This window comes from Patagioenas fasciata, chromosome 4, assembly GCF_037038585.1.
Source record: "Patagioenas fasciata isolate bPatFas1 chromosome 4, bPatFas1.hap1, whole genome shotgun sequence".
Taxonomy (NCBI): domain Eukaryota; kingdom Metazoa; phylum Chordata; class Aves; order Columbiformes; family Columbidae; genus Patagioenas; species Patagioenas fasciata.
Window position 1 is genome coordinate 8,675,418 of NC_092523.1, and position 26,907 is coordinate 8,702,324.

The following is a 26,907-nucleotide window of genomic DNA, read 5'->3' on the forward strand; positions in this document are numbered from 1 at the left end:
ATCAGACTTTCTAAACCTCTGCTCAATTTAAGACTGCAGTGTGATTTCAAGGATAAATGTCCATCTCCTTAGAGCACGCAGTGGAAAGAATGGTTAGAAGACTAATTACTCCAGCTTGCAGCCAACCTCACCAAAACTTAAACTACACTCAAATATATCTGTGTGATGAGAATAAACTACTACATATCCAAGGACTAGAAACATGGCAACAATTAGAACAAGAGTAAGGAAATTGCTGGAAGGTGGAGATGCAAAGTAGCTTGAAAGTTCAGAGATGCTGGAACAGCAATAATGAAGAATATTTGCAGAATTGTGTCAAACAATCCCAGAGACAGAGCTCAGAGAAACACATTTCTGTGAAGTGCAAGATTTGTTATGGGAATCAAGTTAATTAGGGGAGATATCATGAGAACTAAGACTCCAAAGAGAGAAAATTGCACCTGTAGAGATGTCAACAAATAGTTCCAAATACTTAAACCAAGAAAAGTACCCTAAAGAAAAGTTAGCCCCAAGTAGTCAGGCTTATTCTTCAATGCCTGGCTTGTGATGCAAGAGAAATTCCATCTCAAGAATTGAGAGCTTAAAACAACCATAACTACAGATGACTTCAGAGTCACTCAGCTGGAATTATTTGCGAGATACCAGATTTCAGCTGTTATGTGATATATTTGAGTACACACAGCAACAGGCCATGCTTTTTAATTTTTTTTTTTTTTAAACAAAAGGTTTGGACATCAGTTTCTGAAGCTAGGCCTGCCTTCATTTCTGTCTTCAGAATACAGTCAAAATTCATCTGACTGGTCTCCAATTCCCTGCATTCCAATAGAATCCCAGGGAAGGAACCTTTTGTGAGCACTACAAGGCAACAAACAGGTGAACAGCATGCACCAGGTTCACTTTGAGATTAGAGTAACAGGGTTTAGGGATAAGAGAGAACCTACAGAGGTCATACACCCAGGTTTAAAGACTTCTGCTGTTGGTAAGCAAAGGCTGTAAAGCAAATGCAATACTTGGTGGATAACCATACTCAGAGAGCTCTTATCAGTGGTGCATGGGAGAACACACCTAACTCACTTCACACATTTGGCTGGTTCTCATCATCTATTGCTGGCAGAGTAGGTTTGTTACAAGCAGGAGACATGCAGGAAGAACTACAAGACAGCATTAGAATTCTGCATAACCCCAACCAACTGGAAAACCGTTCTGCAAGAAGCAGAATGCAATTTGGTGCTGAAAAGTACGCTCATGCAGGATTAACGGAGCAAACAGGAAGGCGAGTTCTTCAGAAGCAGGCTGTGGGCTAGGCTGGATCAACAAGCTGACCTTGGAACAAGTGTTGAGCTGTTGTCAGAAAGTCAAATGTACGGGGATGCATAAACAGGACTATCAGCTCCAGGGCACATGAAACAGTCTTTTTACTACACTCAGCACAGGAAGGCCTCAGCTGAAGTACAAAGTTGGGGTTTAAGACCAGTGTGAACTAACTTGAGAGAAAGAACATGAACAGTTAGAGCTGAAAAAACACGACCTCTCAGGAAGAACCAAACACACTAGTTTTATTTAGGACAAAAGCATCACAATGCTGCAGGGTGGAGGGCAAGACACAAGGAAACAGGAACATGACAAAGAACAGCTCAATATTTTTAAAATATTACTACAGGGGAAAGAATAGCTGTCCTTCACACCCAGGGAAGAAGCTTGACCATCAGTAAGGTAAATGTCTAGTTCCATACTCTCACAAGTTCTATGCTGAGGACAGTAAAGTGCTGGACTGAGAAGAAAGCAGAGCTGCTCAAGCTTCTTTTATCAGTCACATTAAATGTACAACACTGGTGTGGGGCAGGGGACTCTCAAAACAGCCTATACCTTTATCAGCCCTATTATTTTTTCTTAATGACTATCTCAGTTTCAAGCCACTGTAATATCTTTGCTTGCCCTCCTACAGTGTATGTTTAGGTTGAGTGAGCTAGAAGTTACTCTTCTGATTTTTCAAATTAAAACTTCCAGACTTGCACATTCAGGTTATTTTACTATACAAGAAAATAATAGTCACACCTGCTTCATGCAGAAATAAGTGAACTCCAGTCGTCTTCCATGGCAGTAAGCAAATTTCAGCAGTATTGCAGTAGTATCCTATTGTACCTTTCTCCTCCGATCAACAGAAACCAAAAGCTGATTACTTCGGAAAGATGCACGTGCTCAGCCTTCTAAGAGCCTAGAACAGTGATGTAATAGCCTTCACTGATGTGGTGTCACAAAGCATCATTCCAAAAACATGTGCAAGCACCTCTTACTACTTCTATCGCTTTACGCTTGGTTAGGACTTCCTGAGGATGGGAAATGCTGCACACAAACCAGATACCCCCAAAAATAAAAGTCTAAAATACCCAGGATTTTACAGACAGGGAGTTGAAGCAGACAGGATCAGTTACACCCAGCCAGAGAAAGTTTGTACCTGTGACAAGTTACATGTTCACATTTAAACTGCAAAATCTACAGCAAATAAACTGGGGAAGACTTAACTGTAAGAGCTCAAGCACAAATAGGACACCTACAAAGCACACAATAGTTAGAGGCAAAGTACCATCCTTTTTCATCCTCTGTGATAGTTTTGGTACTACAACTATTTATCCAGGTACTTGTCTGCTTTGTTTAAATGCCATCCTTCTGACTTGTGAAACACAAAAATAAGCAAGCAGCAACAGTCCATCTTTATCCTCCAGAAGTTCAGCAATTTCTTATCCAAATATTGAACCAGACAGGTCTCGTCAGGATGGAAGATGATGATGAGCTCAGCAAACTCAATGGACAGCACCACAGGTAATGGGAAGGGAAGAGGCTGAGCCTCATGCATGTGCCAGTGCCAGCACCATCCTCTTTTAACCTGCAACTCTGCTGTTGTCTCTCAACCTTTAGCAGCCACTCAGAGCAGGCAACAGCACCGCAGTTTAGCCTCCAAGTTACTCACACTTCTCAAATGCATCAAGTTTCAAGTTTCATCACTTTTTTAAAAAAAAAAAATGGAAAGATGAGATCCTAGGCACCCGCTCCTTCCCCACAAAAAAGTATACACTGCATTTTAGCCAATTCAACTAGTTATTGAATGCTGTTTTCATTACTCCTCTCTCCTCCTCACTTACTAAATACTGCATCAAATTACACTCAGGAGCACAGCAGTAGTCTCAAGGCATGCTTACACACCACTACACTCCATTCTAAATACAACAGAATGATTCATTATTTGCTACTACTATTAGACTGGAATAATTGAGTAAAAAGCCTCCTTTTAAAAAAACAAACAAACAAACAAAAAACCAACAACAACTAGGATCGTAATTTACCTGTCAGTCCATCAACATACAAACACAATAGATCCATACAGATAGATCTTTAGGCACCTAAATGGATACTATCATTAAAAAAAAAAAAAATCCCACCCTCAAATAGTCCACAGAACAGAATTCTCCTATGTTATGAAAACATAGGTGGTCCATATCATGCTGCAAAAACCTATGCATTGACCAAGAAATGCTGAGCTGCAGGAGACAGAACCCAGCAGATCCAGATCCATCCAGCAGATTTCCAACAACTCTTTATTGATTCTCATCTATTATCACACCTGAAGCTCCAAGCTTCAACCTTTTTCATATTCTGCACACTATTTTTGGACTGTAGAAGGTGATAAAACAACAGGGTTTGTCAGATCCAAATGACATACAGGTTTTTGTCACTTGCATCCTTCCTTATATATGATAAATCTTCATCCCTTTCAAATGACAATATGTCAAATCAATAGAAAAACTGAAGACCAATGGAAAAGTGCATTTTTCACTGGAAAAGCAGCACGAGTAAAAGGAAGCAGTACCTTTAAAACAATAGTTTTCCTTATAAGCAAGCTTTGGAGGGTAGAATAAAGAACACAAATACCACACAGTGTCCAGCAGTAACTGGATGAAATGGAATAATACTTCACTACTACAAAATCTAAGGCCACATTAAGAAGGTGAAACATAATACATGTGCACTGTACTAAAGGAATGATTTAGTGCCATCGACACCAACAGGAACTGCACAGAGCAAAAATTAAACATGCCGCAATAATAATCTGAACTGCCCAATTAGGTTAAAAAAAACCCACATTTACCCTACAAATTAAAAAACCTCCCAAACCCCTCAAAGACATTAATGCTGTTCACAATGTTATTTGAGATGCAAATTAGAGACCTAAAGTTAATGTAACACCAACAGAAGTTCCTATTATTCCTATTCATGGCTCAAGGGAAGGGGACAGTAGAAGAGAAGCCTCAGTCTTGTTCTACCAGGTCTTGTAAGGACAGTAAAGGTTCTTCTTCATTTTTGAAGTTAACCCATCTTAACTTCGGCGTAGAAATTTCCAGGTTATAAATGTGATCTTTCATAAGCCCAGAATATTTAAGTGCATTAACAAATAAACAAGAAGCCAGCTGCTGAGGTTGGCTGGACAAAAGGGGTATGAAGGAAAAGCAAGTATTCTTCACAAAAAAACAAATCAGATCCCATCTTCCAGCACCACAGATCTTGGTCTAATGCACAAAAGTAAAAGTATAGACTGCAGTTATTTCTTCAACTATTTCCTGTACCAGCTGGGTTCCAATTTTAAAGCTCAGCAAATGCAGAAACAGCTTTCTTCCATCGCAAATGCCTTTCCCACCATGACATGAGGGTCTTGGGATACAGAGTCAGTTTTGCAAATGACGCTTCTAATGACAGCTCTAGGCAAAATACTGTTTGATTTCATACTCGTAGCTCTACCCGTACAGACCTGCACAGACAGACGAGCAGTTGCCATCACTGGCACTGCATGTCCAAAGCTCTACACTTGCAATTTGATATATCATTGACAGTATTACTCCCTGTATTTAACTATAGTATAGTTTAATTTTCACAGGAACTTAAACCGATGTTGTCATACCAAATTCAGAGAAATGATGCTAACATTAAGTAATCAAAACCCCTGATCTTGCTGGTAACACCCAACAAGCAAAACATAAGCAATGGCCTGTGTTTCATTAAAATATAATCAAGTTCAAACAGTGGAAAGCCAATTACATTAGTTTTAGTTTTATAAGTCAGTAAGCTTCCTAATTGAAACACTTCATATTTTCTAATGCATAATGCTTAAAAAAATACTGCTGTCAGTAAACTGAGAGCCACAACCCAGATAATGTATTTAGTAACAACCCTGCCTACTTCCTCCCCTCGCCCTGAAAATTAGCAGAAACCTGGCCTTAAGAAGTTATTTCTGCCCACTACAAAACACTGCAAGTTAACTGAGGAGTTTCTTGCCAGCTTGTTGATGACATTATCTCCCAAACCGACTGAACAGAAAAATAAGAACAGCACAAAATGCAGAAATGTAGAAAAGAGTTAAAAGTTACCTTGAGTTCTGGCTTTTCTATGGTCATTACAGGAAAATTTGTAAAACAGCCTAGAAAGGAATTAAAAATATGCCAGTTTTTAACAGGCCTCCTTTTGAGGAGGAAGAAAAATCCATTTTCTGAAAATAAGACTGGCTCAATCCCCCTAGCATAGTGTTTACAGTTAAGAGAATCCAACGAAGCACAGATATACATATATTCTTTTTTTACACAGACTCTCTTTCATCACTTGTATTATAATACTTCACTGTCAGCTAAAATCTTGTTAACGACACAAACTTCATGACATACCAAAAAACAGGTTGTCAACATAAACAGCCACCTCTCAGGTATATACAGTCAACAGATTAAAACAACTTAGCCACCGAGAAAACATCAGCCACTACAGTTCACTGAGTTCAAGTAGCTGTTTTCCCAGCCATTAATTTCTTCCCTAGAATTAATTAATGAACATGGTTACTTTCTGCTCATTAACTCTCCCTTCAGGAGTGCTCAAAAAGCCTTTCACAGGTTTCTGTGTGTAGATTCACTCCCCCAGTAAGCTTATATTCCTTAGAGTATCTAAAATGAAAGTTACAGCTACTTCCATAATGGACAGGAATCTCTTACATGTGCTGCCATAATATATTTCAAAATATAAGTTTATATGTAGATTGTGCAAGACTAAATACCAGGACCTACAAACGTTTACCTGCAAGATCATTCTTACATGTATATCAGGTCTCAAGAATGTATTAATCTAAAAATAGTCCAACAAGTTTATTGTATAAAAATGAAAATTTAAAGCAAGCAAAGTTTTCTCTGAAAATAAAGCACAAAGCTTGCAGGGGAGAGGGAAAGTTACTGTTGCCAAAAGGCCAAATTTTTGTTTATATTACAATCTTCAAAATACACAAAAAGAAATGTAAATCACAATATAAATACTAGTCTTTTCAGCTAAAGTTTCAACACAACTTCTTACTACTATTCAAGAAAACTCAAAGCACAACCAGAAAGGACAAATTCTTAGAACTCAAAACCAGCATTAAAAAAAAAAAAAGTGTAGGAGCAAGGAAAGAATCATGTTTGGAGAGTTCTGAGTACACCATGTTTCTAAAGGGAATAATCTATCAAACCACAGGAGGTGACTAGAACTGCCATCATCACAGCTAACACAAAGGAATGTGGACTGGGGGGAGGCAACAGAGGAAGGGGGAGAAAGAACAGGGAAGGGAATAGGAGAAGGAACGAAAAAAGGGAGCTCCAGTAATGGCTACCAGACTCCCAAGGAATTCCTATAGGAAAGAATAAATCCTTCACGCCACTTTAAAATAAAGCGATCCATGCAATAAATTGTAGTCATCTCGGTAACATTAGGCTTTCAGTCTATCTGCTCATTGTATTTTCACAAATATAGTTTTGTGCCATGTACTAAACTTGCAAAGCTTAACACAATGCTTGCAAATACAAACAATATTTCTTCTTTCAGCCTCCTCATTCTTGTGAGTCACAGTACCCTGCAGAAAAAGAGCTTTTCAAGAGGAATCAGGGAAGTCTAACTACACCAAATTTAAAATACCACTTTACAACTATATAATCAACTTTAATTATTAAATTAAAGAGACAGTAACTGTGGGTTACACACCAGCAGGTAAAGGCCACTAGAGGACTGCCAGATTACCACAGCATGGCATGTCCTGAAAGGTTATCATTAGGGGGGCAAACTTGCAGATCAGTATTTTAAGTTTATGTCTAATAGGCAGCACATACTTCCACAGGATCAGTAATAGAATCTTGTTACTGACAAAAAATAGTGGTAATTTAAAATAGCAGACATATTAACATGAATGGTATTTCCCAGAAATTCAAAATAAATTAGTAGCAAACCCATATTCTAGTTAAGAGCTCCACCAGCTCATGTAGAACTACTTGGAACATATGTTTTAGCTCCCCACACATTCTAATCTCCTGCCTCCGAGTACAATTCTTCCAAGCATTTTCAGAAGCATAATAATTGTAGTGAAACAAGCTCTTTGGGCTTGATCACATTCACTGCATCTCCAATAAAACCAAATCAAGTCACATGCTTCATTAGGAAAGTTTTTGCTGTTCGGCAAACATCGTGATCCAGATTTCATAGGTCTGACTCGAAGCAAACAGACTATTGACAACTAGAACACATGCAGAAACATTTCAGTTTGCCACAAGATACACAGACTTACTGGTTCTTGCCAAAAATGGCTTTGACAAAAGTATTTTCTAGCAGTCAGGCATATGAATGGGAGGCAATGTAACAGTAAAGGCTGTAATAACTGTTCTCAGGAAGCTAATTTTAATGTAAGCACAGTGAACCAGAAAACAGATTTGACCAGCTGGCTCAACTCATCCCAAGGCCTAGAGCTCATGAACATTCAAAGCCAGTGTCATGCCTGACTCACCCAGCCACCCTCAGCTCCGCAACCTGAAAGTTATGGTGCTACTACAAAGCACTGTTTCTATAAGGGCTGTTTTCTGCATGGTTCTAATGGATTTATCGTTTATCTAACGAGAAAACACCTTAAACTTTCAGATCTCCACCAGAAGAGTTGAGGTAACTGATGCAACGCTGAACCAGTGGATCATCTACCAGGGCCAGCCTCCCTCTGTCTCACGGGACCTCCTTAAATAGCATCCGAAATTTCAAGAACATATTTCTACTTAGTCTTCACGCAGGCAAGAAAACGTTTAATAAGCCAAATAATCAGAACAAAGCCACATTACTGCCCTTGGAAAAGCCAGAATAACACAAAGACCCTATTCACTCCTCAATCTCGGAGTTTTTAAACCAGCTGGTCATTACTCTTATGAGCCATAAATTAGAAATTAACTTTCTTATTGCTGAGGGAAGGGGGAAGGAAGAAAATAACCCCCGTTTTCACCCAGGAACCACAGTGGAAGGCAGCTATTGTGGAAAACACACACCGACTGACGTAACTCCCTACCCTTGAGCAGCAGAGGGGAGAATCGCCCCAGAACCCCGGGTCTGTGCCCGCAAACGTGTCCACCGGGTACCGGCACAAAGGAACCGCCCGGGCCCCGCCGGGACCGGCACCGGGACCTTTCCCCGGCCTGGAGCAGCCCTGCCAGCCCCAGCCAACCACGTTCCCAGCCCGAGAAGTAATTATTAAGGCTAAGAAGGTGCTTTTTAGGTTTAGGGTGGGTTTTTGTTTTTTTTTTTTTTTTTTTTTTTTGTTTTTTTGGTTTTTTTTATTTTTTTCCCCTGCCACGGCCGCCGTTTCGCTTCCACACGGAGCCTCCAGCCCCAGCAGGGCGAAGGGGAGCCAACCTCCACCTCCGGCCGTGAGGAAGAAACGCGGCCCGCAGCCTCAGTACCAATAATAATAATAATAATAAATGAAATATCTGCACCTGTTTTTCTATCTATATAATTACAGAGCTCGGCAGCTCGCAGCTGCGGGGCAGCAGGACGCCGCTGCCGCGGGGAAGGGCAGCTTCGGGGTGACACCCCGACCCCACAGGATCCCTTCCCGGGGCGGCGTTCGCGCCCCCCCGCCTACCGAGAGCTACCCGGTCCTCACAGCCGCCCGGGAGCCGTCAGGGGGTCCGGGCCTGGCCGTCTCCCCTCCGTCCGGCAGCACCTCCGAGCCGCCTCAACGGCCGTTACCCGCCGGCTGCGCTCACCCTGCGCTGGCGGGCGCTGCCCCCACGGCCTCTCCCACCCCCCCACCCCGCAGCGCCGGTTACCGGTACCTGCGCCCGCCCGGGCCGCCTCCCCTGCGCGTATGGACCGGGCTCGTCAATGGCAATTGAACAAAACACAGCCGGCTCCGCCTCCTCCCGGCATCCGCCTGCTCCCATTGGTTGGGACGCCCGCCCGCCGAACTATGACCCGTGCCACCATAGGGCAATGGGGCGTGCTGGCCCCGCCCACAAGGGGCGGGGGGCGGGCCCGTTCCCGGCAGGGACTCACCGCCGTGGTGCCGGGTGGGGCGAGGAGGCAGTGCTGGACTACAGCTCCCAGGAGGCCTTACGGCGACGCGGCGCCCGCCTCTCATTGGCCAACCAGGGAGCGTGCGGAGGGGCGCGCCGGTGCGGGAGAAGTTGCGCCTGTCGCCCGGCGGGGGGATTACGTTATCGCGTCCCCGGATGGAGCCGCAAGGAGGACGCGGGTGCGCGTGTGGTGCAGCGAGCGGATTGTAGTGCGCATGCGCGCTGCGGCACGGGTCGTCACCGTGGGGAGCGGGAATGGCGGCTCCCGTTCTCCTGAGGACCTCAGGTTCGGGGCCAGGCTGCGGAGGGAGGGAGCTGGTTCTTGCCGGAGCGGAGCCTGAGCACAGCAGTCAGGGCTGCTCTGCTGGGTTTGGGCTTTATCAACCTGTGGGCGACCTCCGACGAAGCCCAGCCCGGCGGTGCTGGCGGGGCCTCTACCGAACGGCTGAGGTGCGGGTGCTGTGGCAGCCCCGGGAACGACACCCGGGGCTTCCCCCAGGAGCCACCGCTGCGGTTTGCCCACGCCAGCTCCTGAGGTTTCAACATTTTCCGCCGCCGCTCTGCGGTGTGTAACCGTGTGGTTACACTGCCCTCTGCTTGCTTGCTCCCCGCGTCCCTCAGCCACGCCGGCCTGCTGCAAATAACCTCGGCTTCGTCTCACAGGGGTCCCGTATGGGCCCCAACTGTGCCATCTTCCCCTACCTCTCAAAATGGAGGCCAGAAATAAATTTAAAAAAAAGAAAAAAAAACCACAAAAAAACAAACAACCACATCTGCTTCTTACTTTGCAAGAAATGTACCCATGGGAGTTTTTCAAAAGCAGTTATGAGTCAGCCGTAGTGAGGAAGTGGGATGTGTTTGGACAACAATTACATTGTACGCTTGTCAGGGCAGAGGCTGCTTTGTGTGGATGCATAATGCTTAATATCGTGAGAAACCAAGCCCTGATTTACTGTTGCCTACAGGCCTAACATTACTGAGGTACAGGTATTTTTTATTAATGGTAATTATTAGTAGGCTCTTCTCATTCCTTTAACAAGCATCTGTTATTTCAGCCTTCTGCAACCTGTTCTTCAATGTTTGCAGATGGTGTTTTATTTCACTCCCTCACCTTTCACCAAAAGTTTTTCAGCTGGCTTTATATTATCCTGTAAGATTTTGCTGAGTTACAAGACAATGCTGCAGTAGATACCTGAGTTAACATGCAATGCAGAGTCCAAAACAAAACTGTGTTCCTGCGACATCCTTACTTCAGCTTATTTATATTCCGGTTTTTCAGATTTTAACCTTAAGAGACCAATAACTTAAAAACAATTTTACATTAAACAGCATTACCAGGTTTTGCTGCCTTTTCCTCATCACTTTCCTCTCACCTTTCACCCCCTATACAGCCCCTACAGTACTCAGTTTCTTGAAAATATGTGTTTGTTTTGATAAACCTCAGGCTGAAATCTTTTCAAGTAGTTTTCCACTATACCTTTCCCAAATTATACAATGAATATTTAAATTAGTGTACTAGTTCTCTGTAAGATCAACACCTACCTCTCTTTAGAAAGATCTTGCCAGTGATTAAAGGTGCACAGAGAAAAGTTCACAGCTTTCCCCCGTAGTTCAGTCCTGGCTCTTGAAATACTTTCTGGTTGTGCTCATTTTGCTCCTGGCCTTATTGTGAATCCTGGTTCATGGGAAAATGTAGTTCATCTGCTTTCATGATCCTGCCCGTATCTTTGGCAGGGATTTGGCTCCAGCCTGTAATAAGTTTTGTACACAGAATTCCTCATTGAAAACAAGTTATCCCCGAAGCATTTCATTGCTAAATCCTTATCCAAACTTAGAATTAACAATTTAGTTAAAAAAAAAAATAAAGTACTAATATAATGTTATCTTTCACAACCATTATAACTGTGTATTCCACTGGAGTTTAGCAGCTCAGGCATGAGATTTTGATGTAAAACTGGTTTTCCTCCACCTACAAGTTCAGTCATTCTCACAGTTTTGAAACATGAATGTTTCTCTCAGTTAAACCACCATCATTTCTTCCAGCCTCCTGCACGGTTTCTGCTGCAACTGAGGTAAAACCAGAGGGAACTTTGTGCTTCTGAAGCTGAGCTGCCTCTCAGTTGCCACCGTTGACTTACAGCTGTGGCGATGGGGGAGACCAGTGAAAGGTGCTACAGCCGCTCCCCAGCTCTCACTGCTTCTGTTTGCAGCTTCTGTAGGCTGCATATTTCCAACTAGGGTGAAAACTTTGCGGTAATTAAATTATCTTATGGATTAGATAACTCTTAAATCTTCTTTCTCTTTGTCTGTAACACTCCCCTGTGATTTCTCCACTCATTTATTTTATCACTTTCCATTCTTTTCTCCAACTTCATCAGCTTTTTTTTTTTCCCATTGTGACAATGGCTGATATTCTTTTCTATTGGGTGGAGCTGCCTTCAGCTCCCTGTAGTCCGAAAACGGGTGAGAAGCTGAGCCCTAAAGTAGTGATATTACAAAGGTGGTACTTCCTATAATCAGCTGGTTCCATCCCAAAATTCAACACATGGGGAAATTACAAACAACAGTCAACAAAAACTAAGGGACTGGGGTAGGAGATAGGAGTGAGTGATCACATCTGAGACAGGGCAGGTGGCAGCTTTAATCAATGTCCTTCACATCTGAGCCATATTTGTCTATTATTTTATACCCAAGAGTAAAGCTCTGGCAGGGATCCAGTTTATAATCCAGATCTTGGTAAACACAGACTTAAATTTCCCTCATGACAAGGTTCGATAGCGATTGTCTAGCACTTTAAATATCTAATTACAAACATGCTACCACATGTTAAAAAGTGGTCGGTGTCTGTTCACTCAACTGTGTGTCTCCAGGAAGGGCCATCTGTTTCCAACAAAACAGTGAGACATCACTGTAGACAGGTTTCTAAATTAAAAAAAAAAAAAAACAAACCACAAAACTGTACAAACAGAATGAACCTTAGGAGAAAATTTTCACCTAGGGGAGCTGGTGCATGGTGCAATTGCTCTAAGATGCCCTTCTGGAGTAAACATATAGAATTCTTCATATATTCAGTTTGATCTGTCTTGACACCTGTTTTCCATGAAGGAATAACATTTCCTCTTGTATCCCATCTCAACACCCATCTCCTAGATCCACTTACCCATGATTTTTTCCCTTCCTTAGTCAGAATGTGGTAGAAAGGTGTGAGTGACACGCTGGCCTTGCCTCTCACACAAAAACAACAGAGAGACCTTAACGTTACATGTGTGTTACTACTAAGCTGTTGCCACTTTAGCCAAATTACCACCTACAATCAAGAAAGGAAACAGAGCAGACCGTGCAACTCAGTTCTCTTTTTTTTTGTTATTATTTTCACACTGTTTATAGATAAGGAGCCCAGCAGCTATTTGATGTAGTTAAAAAAATGAAGCGCAAAAATAGTTCAGACACTCTGTAATGTGCACAGCTGCTCACAAGGTTCAGATGAGCATTTTCAACACTTTCAAATTGGTTGAAAGGTATTTTGCTGTGCACAATGATCACTTTTTACTTAGCACAGCATTAGTAAGCCAAAAGTTAGTATATTTACTACACACAGTGGTCCTCTTACAATAAGTTATAGAAGCAAGGCGAGTAGGGATAGAAAGTCTCAGTTGTGATAGCAAGTCTTGGGTGAATTTACCCAAATGGTATTTCTCTTCTTGTAGCAATCACTGTTAGTCATTCATGTGTCTCCCCATAAAATATGTATAATGGAAAAGGGGCCCCTGTTTTAAAAGGCAAATTTATGAAGGCCTGTCAGAAAGATTCCAGATCCAATAAAATCCTTCACTGATCCTGCTTCCCTCGGGGTCACTTCACAGTTGCCCTCGGGAGCAAGGGGACAATGTGGATTCCACCTCCTGGCCCGGAGAGTCCCCACACGAGTGGGTGAGATAGAAACTGGACTGACTTTGGGGTCCAATAATGGAGCGAGTACAGAAGACACTGCATCGGTGTTCTGTGGTATCCTGTGTGTTTTGAGGGGATGTTTGAGCGTGGCTGAGCCTCGTCAAAGATGCTTTTCACACTTCACCACTCTCTCTGTTTTGCAGTTTCACAACTTAGCACAGAGGTGCTGGGCACAAGAGGAAGTTCTGCCACTAATTATATGCACCAGTTGGTGGTTTTAATGTTAACCTTGCTCAGACTGTTGTCTGTATGAGGTACTTTTCCTTACTTATGTTCAAGAGCTTGTTATAAGTGAGATAAAGCAATAACAATGCAAAATGAATAGGCTGGAATTGAGAAGCAAAGCAGTGTTCAGCATCAAAATCTGAAACAAGTAGAGGGCTGACATCCTGGGATATTAGAGTCAGAGGTCTCTTGTATACCACTACAAGTTGGCTAGACATTATGTTCTTTGTGAACTCTTAAAAGGATTTTGAAAATGTTGAGTTAATCATGACCAGATCAGGTTTTATTGGATTTCATGGAAGGGTGACTCCATCCCGTGCCCCCTGTACACAGCTGACTTTCCTGCACCCAGCCTTTCACCTCCATTACCTGCTATTCCAGCTATACAGTTGCCTGCTTCTTCTTAAATTGAGCCATCTGGCCAGGATATACTTCATTTTTTCAGGGTGTGCATTAGCCACAGGATTTCAAAAAGGGCAAATCAAGCTGAGCCAATACAGCATTGTTCTGCTTTTCACTGCAGTCCCCTAGGAACTGTCCCACTCCTGAGAACTCTAAATTGCTAAAGAGTTCAGCCAAAGCGTCTTCTGCCTACTCAAGTTTCTAGTCCTTCCTACATACATTTCAAAGTGCCTTGTTCTTTTTGCAGTACACAGCACTTCCTTCCTAAACCTTCCCTACACTTTCCTGCTTTGCAAAGTGGCTTATTCGCCTCCTCAGTGAGCCTTTTCTCAGCCCAGAACTTTTCCCTAACCTGTTGCTCCTCGAAAAAAAGCCAGAGACAGCGAAGGTGCATCAGTGACCTGCACCCTGGTTTGCGTTTTTTCTGCCAGGACAGGGCTTACAGGACTTTACAAACTCCTCTAGTGATTTCTGATACAAGGCATAGGGAAGACAGATGACTAACAAATAGATTTGTTTGATAGGCACTGTTACTTAAAACATGCTCTGCACAACATATCGCACTTGTTATGTTTCATCGTCCTTAATACAAAATTCCTGTATGAGCCTTTTAATCTCTTTTTTTGTTGTTTCTTGGTTTGGTTTGATTTTGTTTCTGTTTATTTTGATTTTTTTGTTTGTTTTAAGGATTAGTAGTTAGCACTGTTCTCATACATTTCTGTTACTACCTATCTAGAAATCTGAGGTAGCAAGAAACAAATTAATTTTCCTGGGGAAACCCCGTGGATGTGTACTTTCTTAGCGTGAGAATTATTTATACCTGCATAGCTATTATTTTCTTTTATTCTGCCTCAAAATCTGCTGAGAACTGGTGGAAGATCCACAGCTGGCAGTGTCATCGTGTCACGCCTTCATATCTTTTACCAGTTTCCAAGAAACAAAGATCTTTGAAACATAACACTTTACTAGAAAACAAAGTGGTTGCAAGCCAGTAATATCTGTATTGTGCTTCATCTCATTCCAAAGTGGACTGTGGCTAGATAAAGAAGGAACTATTTTAATCATCAAATCAAAATAGGGATTTATGGATGAATTTACATTTTTACTTGAGCTGAGCAGAGTGATATATACCCAAGATTTTAAACATGGATTCTTTACATAGATTTGTGCATGCTAATCATCAGGTATATTCTTGTATTGAAGGGTTTTCTTTTACGTCTTATAGTTATAGCTAATATCCTCTGCAGAAGGCAATTCAAATGCCATGTTTCTACTCATGCTCCCAGACCTGCCTCCTCTGCTCAACTAAAATTGCAGCCTGTCTCTCAGAAATCCCGTCCCAGGTAGGTGACTGACAGGCCGAGCTCATTGTGACTCAAATAGAACTTTTAATTCTCTCTCATTTTTCCCCTTGACTGACACAGTCTCGTTCATACCCATTCAAGCCGCTGCTGCAGTGGTTGTCTGGCCATGTCCTTTAGCCACACTAGCCTTCTCCTGCTAACTCTCCACTGGCTTTATTTTTGCTTTATAAACCACACACTCCCTTTTTTTTCCTGTTCAAAGCCCTCCATGGCCCATTCCACCTCTCCGCCCTTCACTAAGGTAAAGGCAGCTTCTCCCTCTCGAGCCCTCCAGATACTATGAATTGCTCCATACGATCACCTAGTGTGACCTCTGCTCACCTCAGGCCTTTATGTTTAGCAAAGATACTCATATTAAACCCAACCGTTTCAATTAAACTAAAGCATTTTGGTGCTCAGGAGACGAACCTGTGTTTCACAAGCAGAAAACATGAGTGGTCACCCCTGCCTGTGGCTTTTACGATGGCTTGAATGATTCAGGAGGTCAAGCAGGCCACTGGCTGTAGAGGGAGGGGGTAAAAAAAAGACAAATGAACCTTCATGTCCCTGCTCCTCTGACTGGGAGAGAAGTGTCTTCCTGACCCCCAAAAAACACTGTGCAAAGGAGCAAGAGACATCTGTCAGTCCTGTAGAAAGAGGGGTTTCCTCATCACTTCAAAGCACCCACTTAAACTGTTCTGTTTTGTGCTACAAGACATCTGGGATGCCTCTAAAGAAGGGAGGAGACAATATTTGATCTAATGAATGTTAAAAATCTGTTCCAATGGGACTTGGTGTCCTTTGGATGTGTTTCAAGGCTGACTGACCAAGGTGCAAGCCATGACTGAATCTTTTTCTGCTGTTGAGGTAGGTGCAAAGCCTCACAAGTTTATTTTTTATTCCTGCATTCTCTGTTGTCTAAGACTGCAGGAGCTGATTAAGTGGCTTTGTCTTCAGTGGGAACACTTGTTGGGTGTCTTCTCTTCAGCTGACTACTTCCATAAATTGAGTGCAACCTCCAAAAGGCCTCTAAGCCTTTACCAAATGCAGTTGAAGTTGTCCAACTGGTTTTAAATGTGTTACCGCACATACAGATCTGCATGGACAGGCACAGATGGCACGCACCGGTGGCTGTGTGTTGGGAAAAGGAAAGTGGGAGAGTAATGGCTTCTCCCTCATCTCTTAAACTATTTGCTAAAGACAGGAGATTTGATTATAGCCATTATTTTAATAGCGAACTGGCTGTGCACAAAGCCATGCTGACAGAAAGAAAGAACGGAGCGGGAAGATTATAATACAGGTACTGGGTTCAGGAAGAATCAGTGAGACCCTGCCGTTTCTTCTCAGAGCTAATGAAGCATCTCATGGTTTGGTTTAAATCAATGGTGGGCACAGCGCATTGCTAAGTAAACAGCAATGCATATTTACGATCACAATTCAAAAAATGTATGTGCTTGCAAACTGCAGTATATCCAACACAATGGGGTCCACCAGAATCCATAATAAAGATCAGCCATGGAACATCTGTCTTCTTATTAAACTAAGGATGGACGCTTGACTTTCTCCTGTGCCAGTCTTCAAGCTTTGGAGAAACTTCCTCCTAGATACCTGCAAGGTTATATCCTTGTCTCCTCACATATCCCCTCACAACTCTGCTGATTACCATGAATATATGCATTTACCTTATCTCTGCTGGCTGCCTCTTTCACTCTTCCTGCCTCATCTGTGCTTTGGCAATTCTTCACGCAAGGACCAAACAGTTATGTCAGGGACCTGAACCATCGCTAGAGTTCCTAGGTACTTCAGGTAGATAACTAATAATGGTAATCCGAAAGCAAAAAATTGCTTTGAAGGTTTAGGGGGTGGTGGCGGAGCGGGAGGTGGGGTGTTTTCTGTGAACCAAAAATTGTAGCTTGCCCCCTCAAAAAATCACTCAAAAGATTCCACATGCAGATCTGCAGATCCCAAATGCAGAGGGACCACTGTAAACAGCTAAAGGAGTTTCCCTCTCCCCCGGAGAGCTATCACAAAATAAGTTTTTTGAGGAAGAAGTGCGATTTTTTGGGTGTATGTTTACTGTTTCAGTTCTTTTTTAATGTTCTAAAGCCAGCGGGTACTTCATTTATAACGAGCATCTCAAGGTTTGTCATTAAGATAACTGCTCTAATTTTTTTACAAGTAGTACATTTTTAAACTCATATATGTCAGTCTATATGCTAAGGCCTTGTGTGAAAAAAATCAAAAGCAAACCTCACAACAGCAATATAAGACTCTGCCTGTTTTTTTTTTTTTTTCCTGGTTAACAACCTTGTACAAATTAAAAGCACATTAGCCACTTTGAAAATAAATCTGACTGTAGTTCGACCTCTTCTCTTTGGAGTTGTAGTTTGAAGATAGCAGTGGCATTCCGCTGGCTAAGGCACTTGAGTGAATTTCCTGATTTTGCTTGGTTGCTTAATTTCCTGTTGGGCTCACATTTTGCCTAATTCAAGACAAAAAGACCCCTATAAATGGGATGAATGATTGAAATTACAGAGCTGGACATAGTAATTTGATTGCAGTTCAGCATGTGCCTCTGAACAGAGCTGGAATTTCTGCAACATGCATATAAGTAATTCTAAAAATGTCTTTAACTCGGCATTTTCTCCCCTTATTGAATTACCCATCTATGCATCCAAATATCTGTTATCAAAGGTCTTCTCCTTGTGTTCAGGTTTTCATGTGTGTTCATGACAAGTTTCTGCCTGTTACAACATCACTCTGAAGTCTCTAAAACAGGACAAAAATAAAACAATAGGAAGTGCTGTGGCCTGTTACTCATAAAAGCTCTCTAGCTGTACTTAGGAGCACATATAAAGCAGATCTCCTTCTCTGCATCATTTTTCCTGTGATAGGCTTTACATCCAACTTTTAAATACTCAGTTTTGTGCATGGGACTAAATAATACTTCAGGAAATAGAGATAATGGATACATAATGCATATGATTTAAGTCGTCTCTAACATGATTGTTCCACACATCTTAACTTTATATATTGCCTATCACGCTGTACAAAATTACTGAGCTATAAAATCCTGAAGTAGAACTGTTCTGGTGTTTTGCTTTGTTTTGGTTTGGCTTGGTTTTTTTCTGATATTCTTTCCTCAGTGGAAAACACTGGCTCTATGGGTTAGATCAGTGGAACACTATATGCATTAAAAGGTGCATTTTGCAGGTTTATTTGAGCACCATCAGCCTGGGCTCAGCCTGTTCTTCTGTGGGAAGGATTTCCAGGGCATTCCTGTCTTTCCATAGCACTCCCGTGGTCCAGGAGCCACCCAGCACATCACCTGAATGGGGCTGGAGGCTTTGGGGATTCAAACTGTGCATAGACCAAGGCTAAACTAAAATAATGTTATAAACTAAAACCTGTTATAAGGCCCATTTTTGTAATATCTGTTATTCAAGTATCTTTTCTGTTAAGAACTTGCTGGTGCAATGGGCACCAAATTATTAATGTATGTGAACAGAACACCTGTATTTGTTAAACTGAAGTATTAGCTTAGCTGTGGATTCTGTTGATTCTGAAAGGACCGTTGTGAACCCCATTTCTAGCAACCTGATTTGCTTCAGACATGACAGACAGATCCTGCAGGAAATTAAAATGCTGGGTCTTCTTTCCTGAAAAATATTATTATTATTATTATTATGCATTACTCTACTTTGTGTCATTTTTTTCAGGTGATCTGTTAGTGGCAGGGATCTTGCTATGTTGTACATCTGGTTAATGGCCTAGAACATCATCACTGTTTACAGTTATTTCTAAGAGGAACTGAGATCAAAGATCAAGTTAATGGAAGAAGGAACAATGAAGGATGATGAGAACCAGTCCTCTGTTAGGAGGAACTATATTCTGCCTTTGCAGAGTTTTATTTGATAAGTGTTTTTCAATCTCTGATGCCTATAACCCAAATTGTGTGATCTGTATGTTGACCAGCTTTGTATTAAAAACTGCATCAAGAAGGCTGCATTTAATTTGGGTACATTTTTAACCAACCGCCCTTTCACTTCACGAAAAAGCCATTTTACCTAGCAAGAGCCGTATAATACTGCCTCAAAACCCCCCTGTGCTCAGGCATCCATACAGCCATGAACCAAATGTACTAGCTTTATCATGATTATGGACTTGGTGTAAAGGTTGCATCATCTCCTGGATCCGGCAAATTGAACAATATAGGTTGAGACAGGGAAAATAATTTTTCAGAAGAGCCAGATACACATGAATCCAACAGCCTTTTAAAACCTTACAGACTAGGTAGCTCTGAGAGTGGGCTTCACATTCCCATCTATATAGCAGCAAATTTTAAAATGTCTATGTAACATAAATAGGTCCAAGATACTATGACTGATTTGGGCGGTTCTATTTTTATGTTATTTTATTTTTAAGCCAGCTAGGAGCAGCAGTGGTTTAAATTAAACCAGTCACTTCCACATAATTGAAGAGGGATTAACGGGAGATGCAGACGCTTTTCATGCCAAATGTTGTGCATGTACAGAATGAGAACCAACAATTACAATTAAATTCTAAGCCCATACTCTGTACCCAGGAAGCAACAATGTGCCTCATCACCACAAATGCACAGGGGAAGGGTTTATATGTATCTATCTATCTATATTTTTGTATATTTTTTAATATATGCTCTTTTTTCTCCGTACTCTCAGAACCTGGAAGTTGCGAAATGCCTAGGATTTCTTTTGTGTGCATTTGCCCAGGTTGGCAAGAAGGCGCTCCATCTACCAAGGTCTACAGGCTGGGACGGCGAAGGGTCCAGCAGCGTTTGGGAGCTTTAACTAAAATTTACCATCAGCCAAAGGCGGTGGGTGTTGCATTCCACCTGTTATCTCTGGGAGTCAGCAGCACTGCCTTCCCGCCCCGGCCTCCCTGCAGATCCTGCCAGCCCAAGATAAAAATTACATTCAAGATCTGCTCATGCCAGGTTATCAATAAAGCTGGGAAAACGAATACCTTGAGGAACAAAGACTGGATTTTCCGTTTGCTTAATTTATGGGCCATGGTACAATGGAAGTCCAGCTGTCGGTGTTCTTTGTCACCCAGCTTTTAGAGGATGTCATTTTGCAATGGTGGGACATGAAAGCGGGTTTGAAGAGCACTTTGCAGTGATGGTGGCTGACTAGTGTGTTTCTGGTTACAATTAACAGCACATTCTCACCAACTCTCTCCAAATCTGCTTGTTCACAGGCCCGGGGCAAGCGGAATATCTTTCTTTGTCCTACACTCCTTCATCACCATGGCAACAAATGGGCAAATATTATAATTTTCTTTTTCTTTTGCAAGTAGACTGGTAAATTCTCAAGACCACACACACACACTTACACACACACGCAGAGTCGAGGTAGTTCAAACTTGGGGATTAGCACGTTAAATCCATGGGTTTAACCAGTAATTTAGGCTGTGGCCTGGCTCCGTGCCAGTGCCCATGGGAAAACACCCTCACAAAGTCATGGAGCGCATTGGTGACTACACGAGTGTGTGGGCAATGCCCGGTGCCAGCTGGTGGCTGTTGTCACCAGCCATTAAAAAGAGTTTGAGGTCCTCTCCGGGACCACCACAAGCTCATCCTAATTGTGCCACTGATGCAAACAAAAGTCGGCCCTTGTGCAGTTGAACTTGCACTCCCAAGGGGACACTGCCGTCACCAATCACTGTGGCCTGGGAAGCAAAGTAACCACCCAAATTTAATGAACACTGGCCCCAAATAGAGGGGCAAAAGGAATGACATCACTAGCTCATCATACACTGGGAATTGAGGGAGGGGATTCACCTCCGCCTTTGTGCAAGTCAAAACCTTTGCACCACCAGAGCCCCACCGGGCAATACTCTGCTGTGCAGCAGCGATTACAGCATGGGGGCTATAAACAAACGTCGACTTCTAATTTCTGGTTCCCAGTCTGGGAAGAGATCCTTGCCAGCTGCAGCTGCTGGAAGGTATGGTGTCTTGGCATGGTCATTAGGCTGATGGATCGTCTGGCATCAGACCCGAGGAAGCCCGAAGGGCTCTCATCTGGATCCAGAAGCTAGCCAGAAGGTCTCGAGTCTTTCCAGATCCTGTGTTTCATTAAGCACCCTGCAACATCTGTATCACTCGAATGTTTCATGGGAAAGTTTTCTTTTTGTTGATTACGTGTTGCTGCTTGCATGTTTTGTTGTTTTTTTCCCCCTGTATCTAGACCATCTATTCTTTTCAAGTGACAGATCCTAAAAGTAGTAAGCTGTAAAAACATGTACCACCAGAGTTATAAAGAAAAATCTCTTGGGAGACGGTAAAACAAACCCAGTAAAACACCCTCCCCTTGCCCATGTTGCCAAACCACCTCCTTTTCTACCACCCTGCCAACAACTCAATTCTTCCACAATACCTACAGGGAGGGAGGTGGTAGCAGATTAAAAAGCCAGGTTCCTCCCTCCCAGAGGTTTCCCAGCACGTATTGCAGGCCTGGGGAATACAAGGGAAAGGGAGAGGAAAGCTGGTTCTGCCCTGCATAGGGCCAAGCAAGTTTTCAGCTGTATAAAAGATATTAAATTCCAATCTCGCCGGAGCTGGTGTTGAGAGATTTCAGCAAGGCCAACACTTGACCTTTCGCAGACAATAGCCCCAGCCCTAATTGGCAACTGCTCATTGTGCTTTTCTCATGTGTTTTGAACAGGCGGGTTTCATGCTCATTCCCCTGTAGGCCCAGGTCTGGGGAAGCGGGGAAGGTTTGGTGATTTCTGATTGTTCCATAATGCCACCTGCTGACTCGAGGGCGACAGTTGCCAGTGTATCAAAAGTCCTTTCACGGAGCCCTGCTTTTAACTTTAGTGCTATTTATATTAATGGGATCATTCAATGCGTTTCACTCATGTTCTGATTTAGAGTCCAAGGACAGACCCCAGTTACAAATCCCAAGTGAACACCGTAAGATATATTGGACACTAACTATACTGGCTTATTGTGCTTCAGTTGGGTTGCAACTGCAAAATGGAACAAGGAGGTGATGGAAAAAAGGTCTTGGTACTGCAAATATTAAAATGTCGTGTTTGTAACGCACTACGCTTTTTTGTGTCTGATGCAACCTGTGAGCATTTGTGTGCCAGCACTACAATGCGTCCTCACTAAGTGACCGAAATGATAGGAGGGGGAAAACATAAGTGGCTACTTTACTTCCAAGGGAGACCCAGATTTCATCATCCATAGCAATTAATGCAAAGATGCATAGAATAGTAAAGAGGCCCCCATCCAAAAAAAAAGGCTCCAAACGATCTATTTTGCAAAGCCTGGGAAAGTTCAAAAACAGAAATGGAGTGAATGCCACACTATTAACTTTATCTTTTAACAAATTGAAAATCATGCTTATCTAACAAAACTCTCCCTTCCTGAACTCATCCTATTACATCAGTGGGTCCTTTTTTTTTTCAGCGGTTCCCTGTCTTGACCAAAATCCTGTTTTCACTCGCATCTCTGGCTGAATCCTTTTATTAAAGCATCATCTCCCTTGCAGGACACACGTGCTCCCAGCACACCTCAGCTATTCCCGCTGCTTTGCCCACGCTCCGCTGGTCCCCTCATGTCCTCTCAGCTCCGGTTCTGCTTTTGCTCCTGGCACCAAATGTATTTCTCAACTCCATAAATAACTATTAAGGCAGGTTTCTACCAGCACCTGCAGCAAATCTTTGCAGCTTGCTCATGAGTTGCATGTTGATGCTCAGGGTACATTTTTCAGAGGGTTTCTGGCATGGGCAGCTTGATGCTCTCCAGCACAGTAGAGATAGGCGCTGCAAAGCCTTTGCACCACTCTCCTCCTCCTGGCACCTTAATGGGGTCTAATTTTTGTACTGGCCTCCCACGCACTTAATAAAAGACGCACATTCAAGCAGGCTTTGTGCCCGGAACACAATTAAGCATCCAACTGTCCGATCTGTGTGGCCAAATCCTCAGAGTTCCTGGGGGTTCTCAGGTGCAGGTTCACACTGGTTCATCAGGTTTCCATGGTGGGGGGGAAGGAAATGTAATTTAGCGCTTTCAGTCTTAGTCATTGAAAATAAAAGGGGAGTAAGTGAAGCTTGTCTTTGGCTATAGGAATGGCAAACAAACCAGGCATGATTCTTTATCTTAAAAGTGAAATTTGCAAGTGAACAAGGCATTATAATTGATGCAGATTTAAAGATATAAGGTGAGGCTATTCTGCGTTAAGGTTTAAATGACAAACCTTATCTCACTTTTCCCATCCCCTCCCTTTTTCTTCCCTTGCACAGCAGAATGCTCAACAATTTTTTCGGTCCTTCAGATCTGCCATTCCCCACAACTCCAGCAATTTTTGGAGCAGCTGGAGATATTTAGCAACCCTGAAAAAATCCCCCCCCATCAAACCTCTCTTTCAACACCAGCTGACCACAGAAATGTTATAATACCTGAGACAAGCAGTTTCACTCCATGCTCTGGGTCAGTCTCTGCCACTAACAAAAACATTACATGTGATGAAAACAACCCAAAGCCACAACACAGAAAATAACCGGCACATCAGCCCACAAGAACATGTGGAGGGACACAAAGTCTGCCTGACTGATGTAAAGATATACATATATATATATTGAAGATATATCAGATGTGTTTAATTCCAGAGCTGAATCAAACTCAAGCTCTGGGCTGTTGATTGTGTACCAGGCTAAATGGGCAGTGTGTTTTGTCACGTATCTGTGGCCTATGCTCATAAGTGAATGCCTGGCACAGCTTGGGGGATAACAGGCATTCCTAAAAGGCAGTATGGACTGTCCAGAGCCAGCTCTGGTATCCTCCATGGTCCTCCAGCATTATCTCAGCAGGCTTTGCACCCTCAGGGATGTCTGTCCTCTCCTCATGCTGCACACCAGAGCTCGCCAAACATACACACCCTCAGGTTCATACTATGAAAATACCATCTTGATGGGATACGGCACAGCCGTTGCATTACTTTGGGTACTTCAAACCTCAAAGTATGATGTCTTAGGCCTACAGGGCCACCACATAGGCCCAGAGAAGACTACAGCACCATAGACATACTGTATGTAGCCAGGCTGTGCCACTTTTCATCTGCACCTGTTCTATTTAGCAACATAGATGTCACCAAGGAAAGGAACATTTCCACCTCCTGACTGACTCTGGAACACTGAAAAACACAGTGAAAGATTTGGTCTTTTACATGTGTTGAGACAGGGAGAACAGCAAGGTTAGAAGACAACAGGGAATGGCTGATGCCAGAAAAATAGTCTAGGATGAATGGAAAAGTAAAGAATTATTTTATAATGGTGTTACTGAATGACAGAGAGTCATTAGTATTCTAATGCATCTCATGCTTACTGTGTGAGGGAGGGTCTTCACCCAGAGATGGACCCATCCAGGAATTGATCATAACCACCTTTGCATGTACTTGGGCACTGCATTGATTTTGCCCCTCACCTGTAACTAAGGAAAGATAATGTGTGCAAAGGAATAAAAGCTGCAAAACAATTCAGACTTCAATGCAAAGCGAGATACCACAGGAGCTATAGGTCCTCACATTTTGATTTGCATTTTCCAGCTATTGCAGAAGACCTTGAAAGTGACATCATCTGACTGAAGACAATGCTTGTCCACTGAAATATTTGACTGCACAAAGAGTCAGATGACCCTTTGATTAATTAGCTGAGGTTGACAGAGGTGTACCAAGAGGGAAACAACACATTGGAGAGCAAAGGTAAGCCCACTTCGGCATCCCGAGGTCTAGGATTGGAATTTCTTTTCCTTATAATTAGGAACTGGTGAGATTGCTGCAGAATTGTTTAAATTGCTCTGGAATGGTTCTGTTGTGTGTAATAAAAGGACTACCTCAATAACTGAGTGGGTCAACCTTACTAGGTTTCACACTCTAAGAGCAAGAAGAACCCAAGTCAGGTTGGGATTTAAAACAAGATATCTAAGATATCTAAGAAAATTGCTTATTTTTGCTCAGTGCCTTTGGTGAAAAACAGTTTCTCTTGCACAAAAGCAGGAGGAGGTGGGAGTAAAAGGCAGGCAGTCAAACAATGAGGAAAGAGTGTTTCAGCTTTGCACGTAAGCATTCATTAGATTAGCATTTCTCTGCAGCCACCTCTGGCTCCATCCTTAATATTGCTATAATAGGTTTGCACAGGAAAAAAAGGATGTGGCTCTCAAAAGCGGACCTGCACAATTGGGATGAGAGGGGAGCGGTGAGGATGCTGAGCAGGAGTTTTGCCCTGGCAGGTCTGATAGTGACAGAGAGAAGGGATATTTAGGAGGCCCTACGTGGCACTGGGAGGGGATGGCGTGGCTGTCCTCCACTGGAGTCACCAGGCTCCAGTCAAATCACTATTCTCTTTTCAAAGAAAATGAAGTGTTTGGTAAAAGGGGAACCACCACCATTTTCCCATTTGTTAAAAGGCTGGCAGCCTCTGCAGGGACACTCAGGAGATGCATCCAACACCATACGGTTTCTCCAGCTTGCAGGTTTCCAGATGACCATCACCTTCCTCTTTGCCCCAGTCTCCATGGCCGTTGGAAGCCCATTTAATCTCTTTTTTTCTACCCTCAAAATTATCTCTGCTTTCCTGCCCTTTCATTTTACCCAGAAATATCGCTAACAGATATTTTCTCCACTCCTATACGTCCTTAATACTGCCAAATAAACCAACTGCAACGTCGTCATTGATGGAATCTATAAAACACCAAGCCTGGGCATCTGAAGTGTTACAGGACAGTTACCCCGTATTAGAGTAGCACAGATATCCCATGCAATCGTAAATTGTTATGACAGTAGAAATCTAACTCACTTTCCATCTTCTCATGCCCTTTTTCCCAAGGCAGCCAGCCCTAAGGATTGAACTGGCACTAAGTAGCTGGGGTTTTTGTCTTGTGCACGTGGCCTCCTCACAAACCAGACTGAAATCACTAAGCTTTATTGCAAGCAGGCAAAAATGACAGGTCCCAGCTCTATGAGGCGACATGTGATCCCTGCTGCAAATAATGAGAGATTAGTGTATTTGATATTTTAAAGAGGCCAATAGGAATTGTCTGGGCTGCACTTAACTAGAGACTCATAGGTGAAGCCTTGAACCCTCACTCAATGTTCCTCTTGATTTCTTGATCTAGCAGATGTTTATTTTGTGTATAAACATGCAGGGAGAAAAAAAAAAAAAAAAAAAGAAGTAAATAACAGACTGTAAAGTTTTTAGGTAATTAATAAGTAAAAACTTATCTTTTTAAACTCCAGTACATGTCTGTATAGCTGTTTAGTATGGATTGCCGATCTGTGCGATACATGCTATGAAGGCACATTTGCTTTAATGGGCAGATGTATTCTGAACAAACCAGAAGGTTGTAGGTTTAATAAGGAGTTAGTGTTTAATTATATTTTTTATTGGTTATATATTGACTATGTTTTCAGTGCTTGAAATGAGCGGGAGAGAGAACATGAGATAAACTTCTTCTGGGTGTTTGCTCTGAAGAACCAGAAGTCTGAAAACAGACTATGAACAAACAGTTGCAGAAGTTCTGCCCAGTCTTTTTGCTGCTTTCTAAGATTATTTGT

The 26,907-nt window shown here is 42.6% G+C and overlaps 1 protein-coding gene across 3 annotated transcripts in view; it reads right to left on the bottom strand.

Moving 5' to 3' along the window:
• FAM53A (family with sequence similarity 53 member A) overlaps positions 1-9,235 on the bottom strand; it is a 70,373-nt gene extending 61,138 nt beyond the window's left edge. For 2 of the 3 annotated variants that reach the window (XM_065837798.2, XM_065837796.2), the window contains exon 1: positions 9,147-9,235. The gene's annotated coding sequence lies outside the window, so the exon portion shown is untranslated. Of the gene's footprint in view, positions 1-5,417; positions 5,468-9,146 lie in introns of all 3 variants that reach the window. The other variant, XM_065837797.2, reaches the window with a different exon arrangement.
• Positions 9,236-26,907: the final 17,672 nt, after the last annotated feature.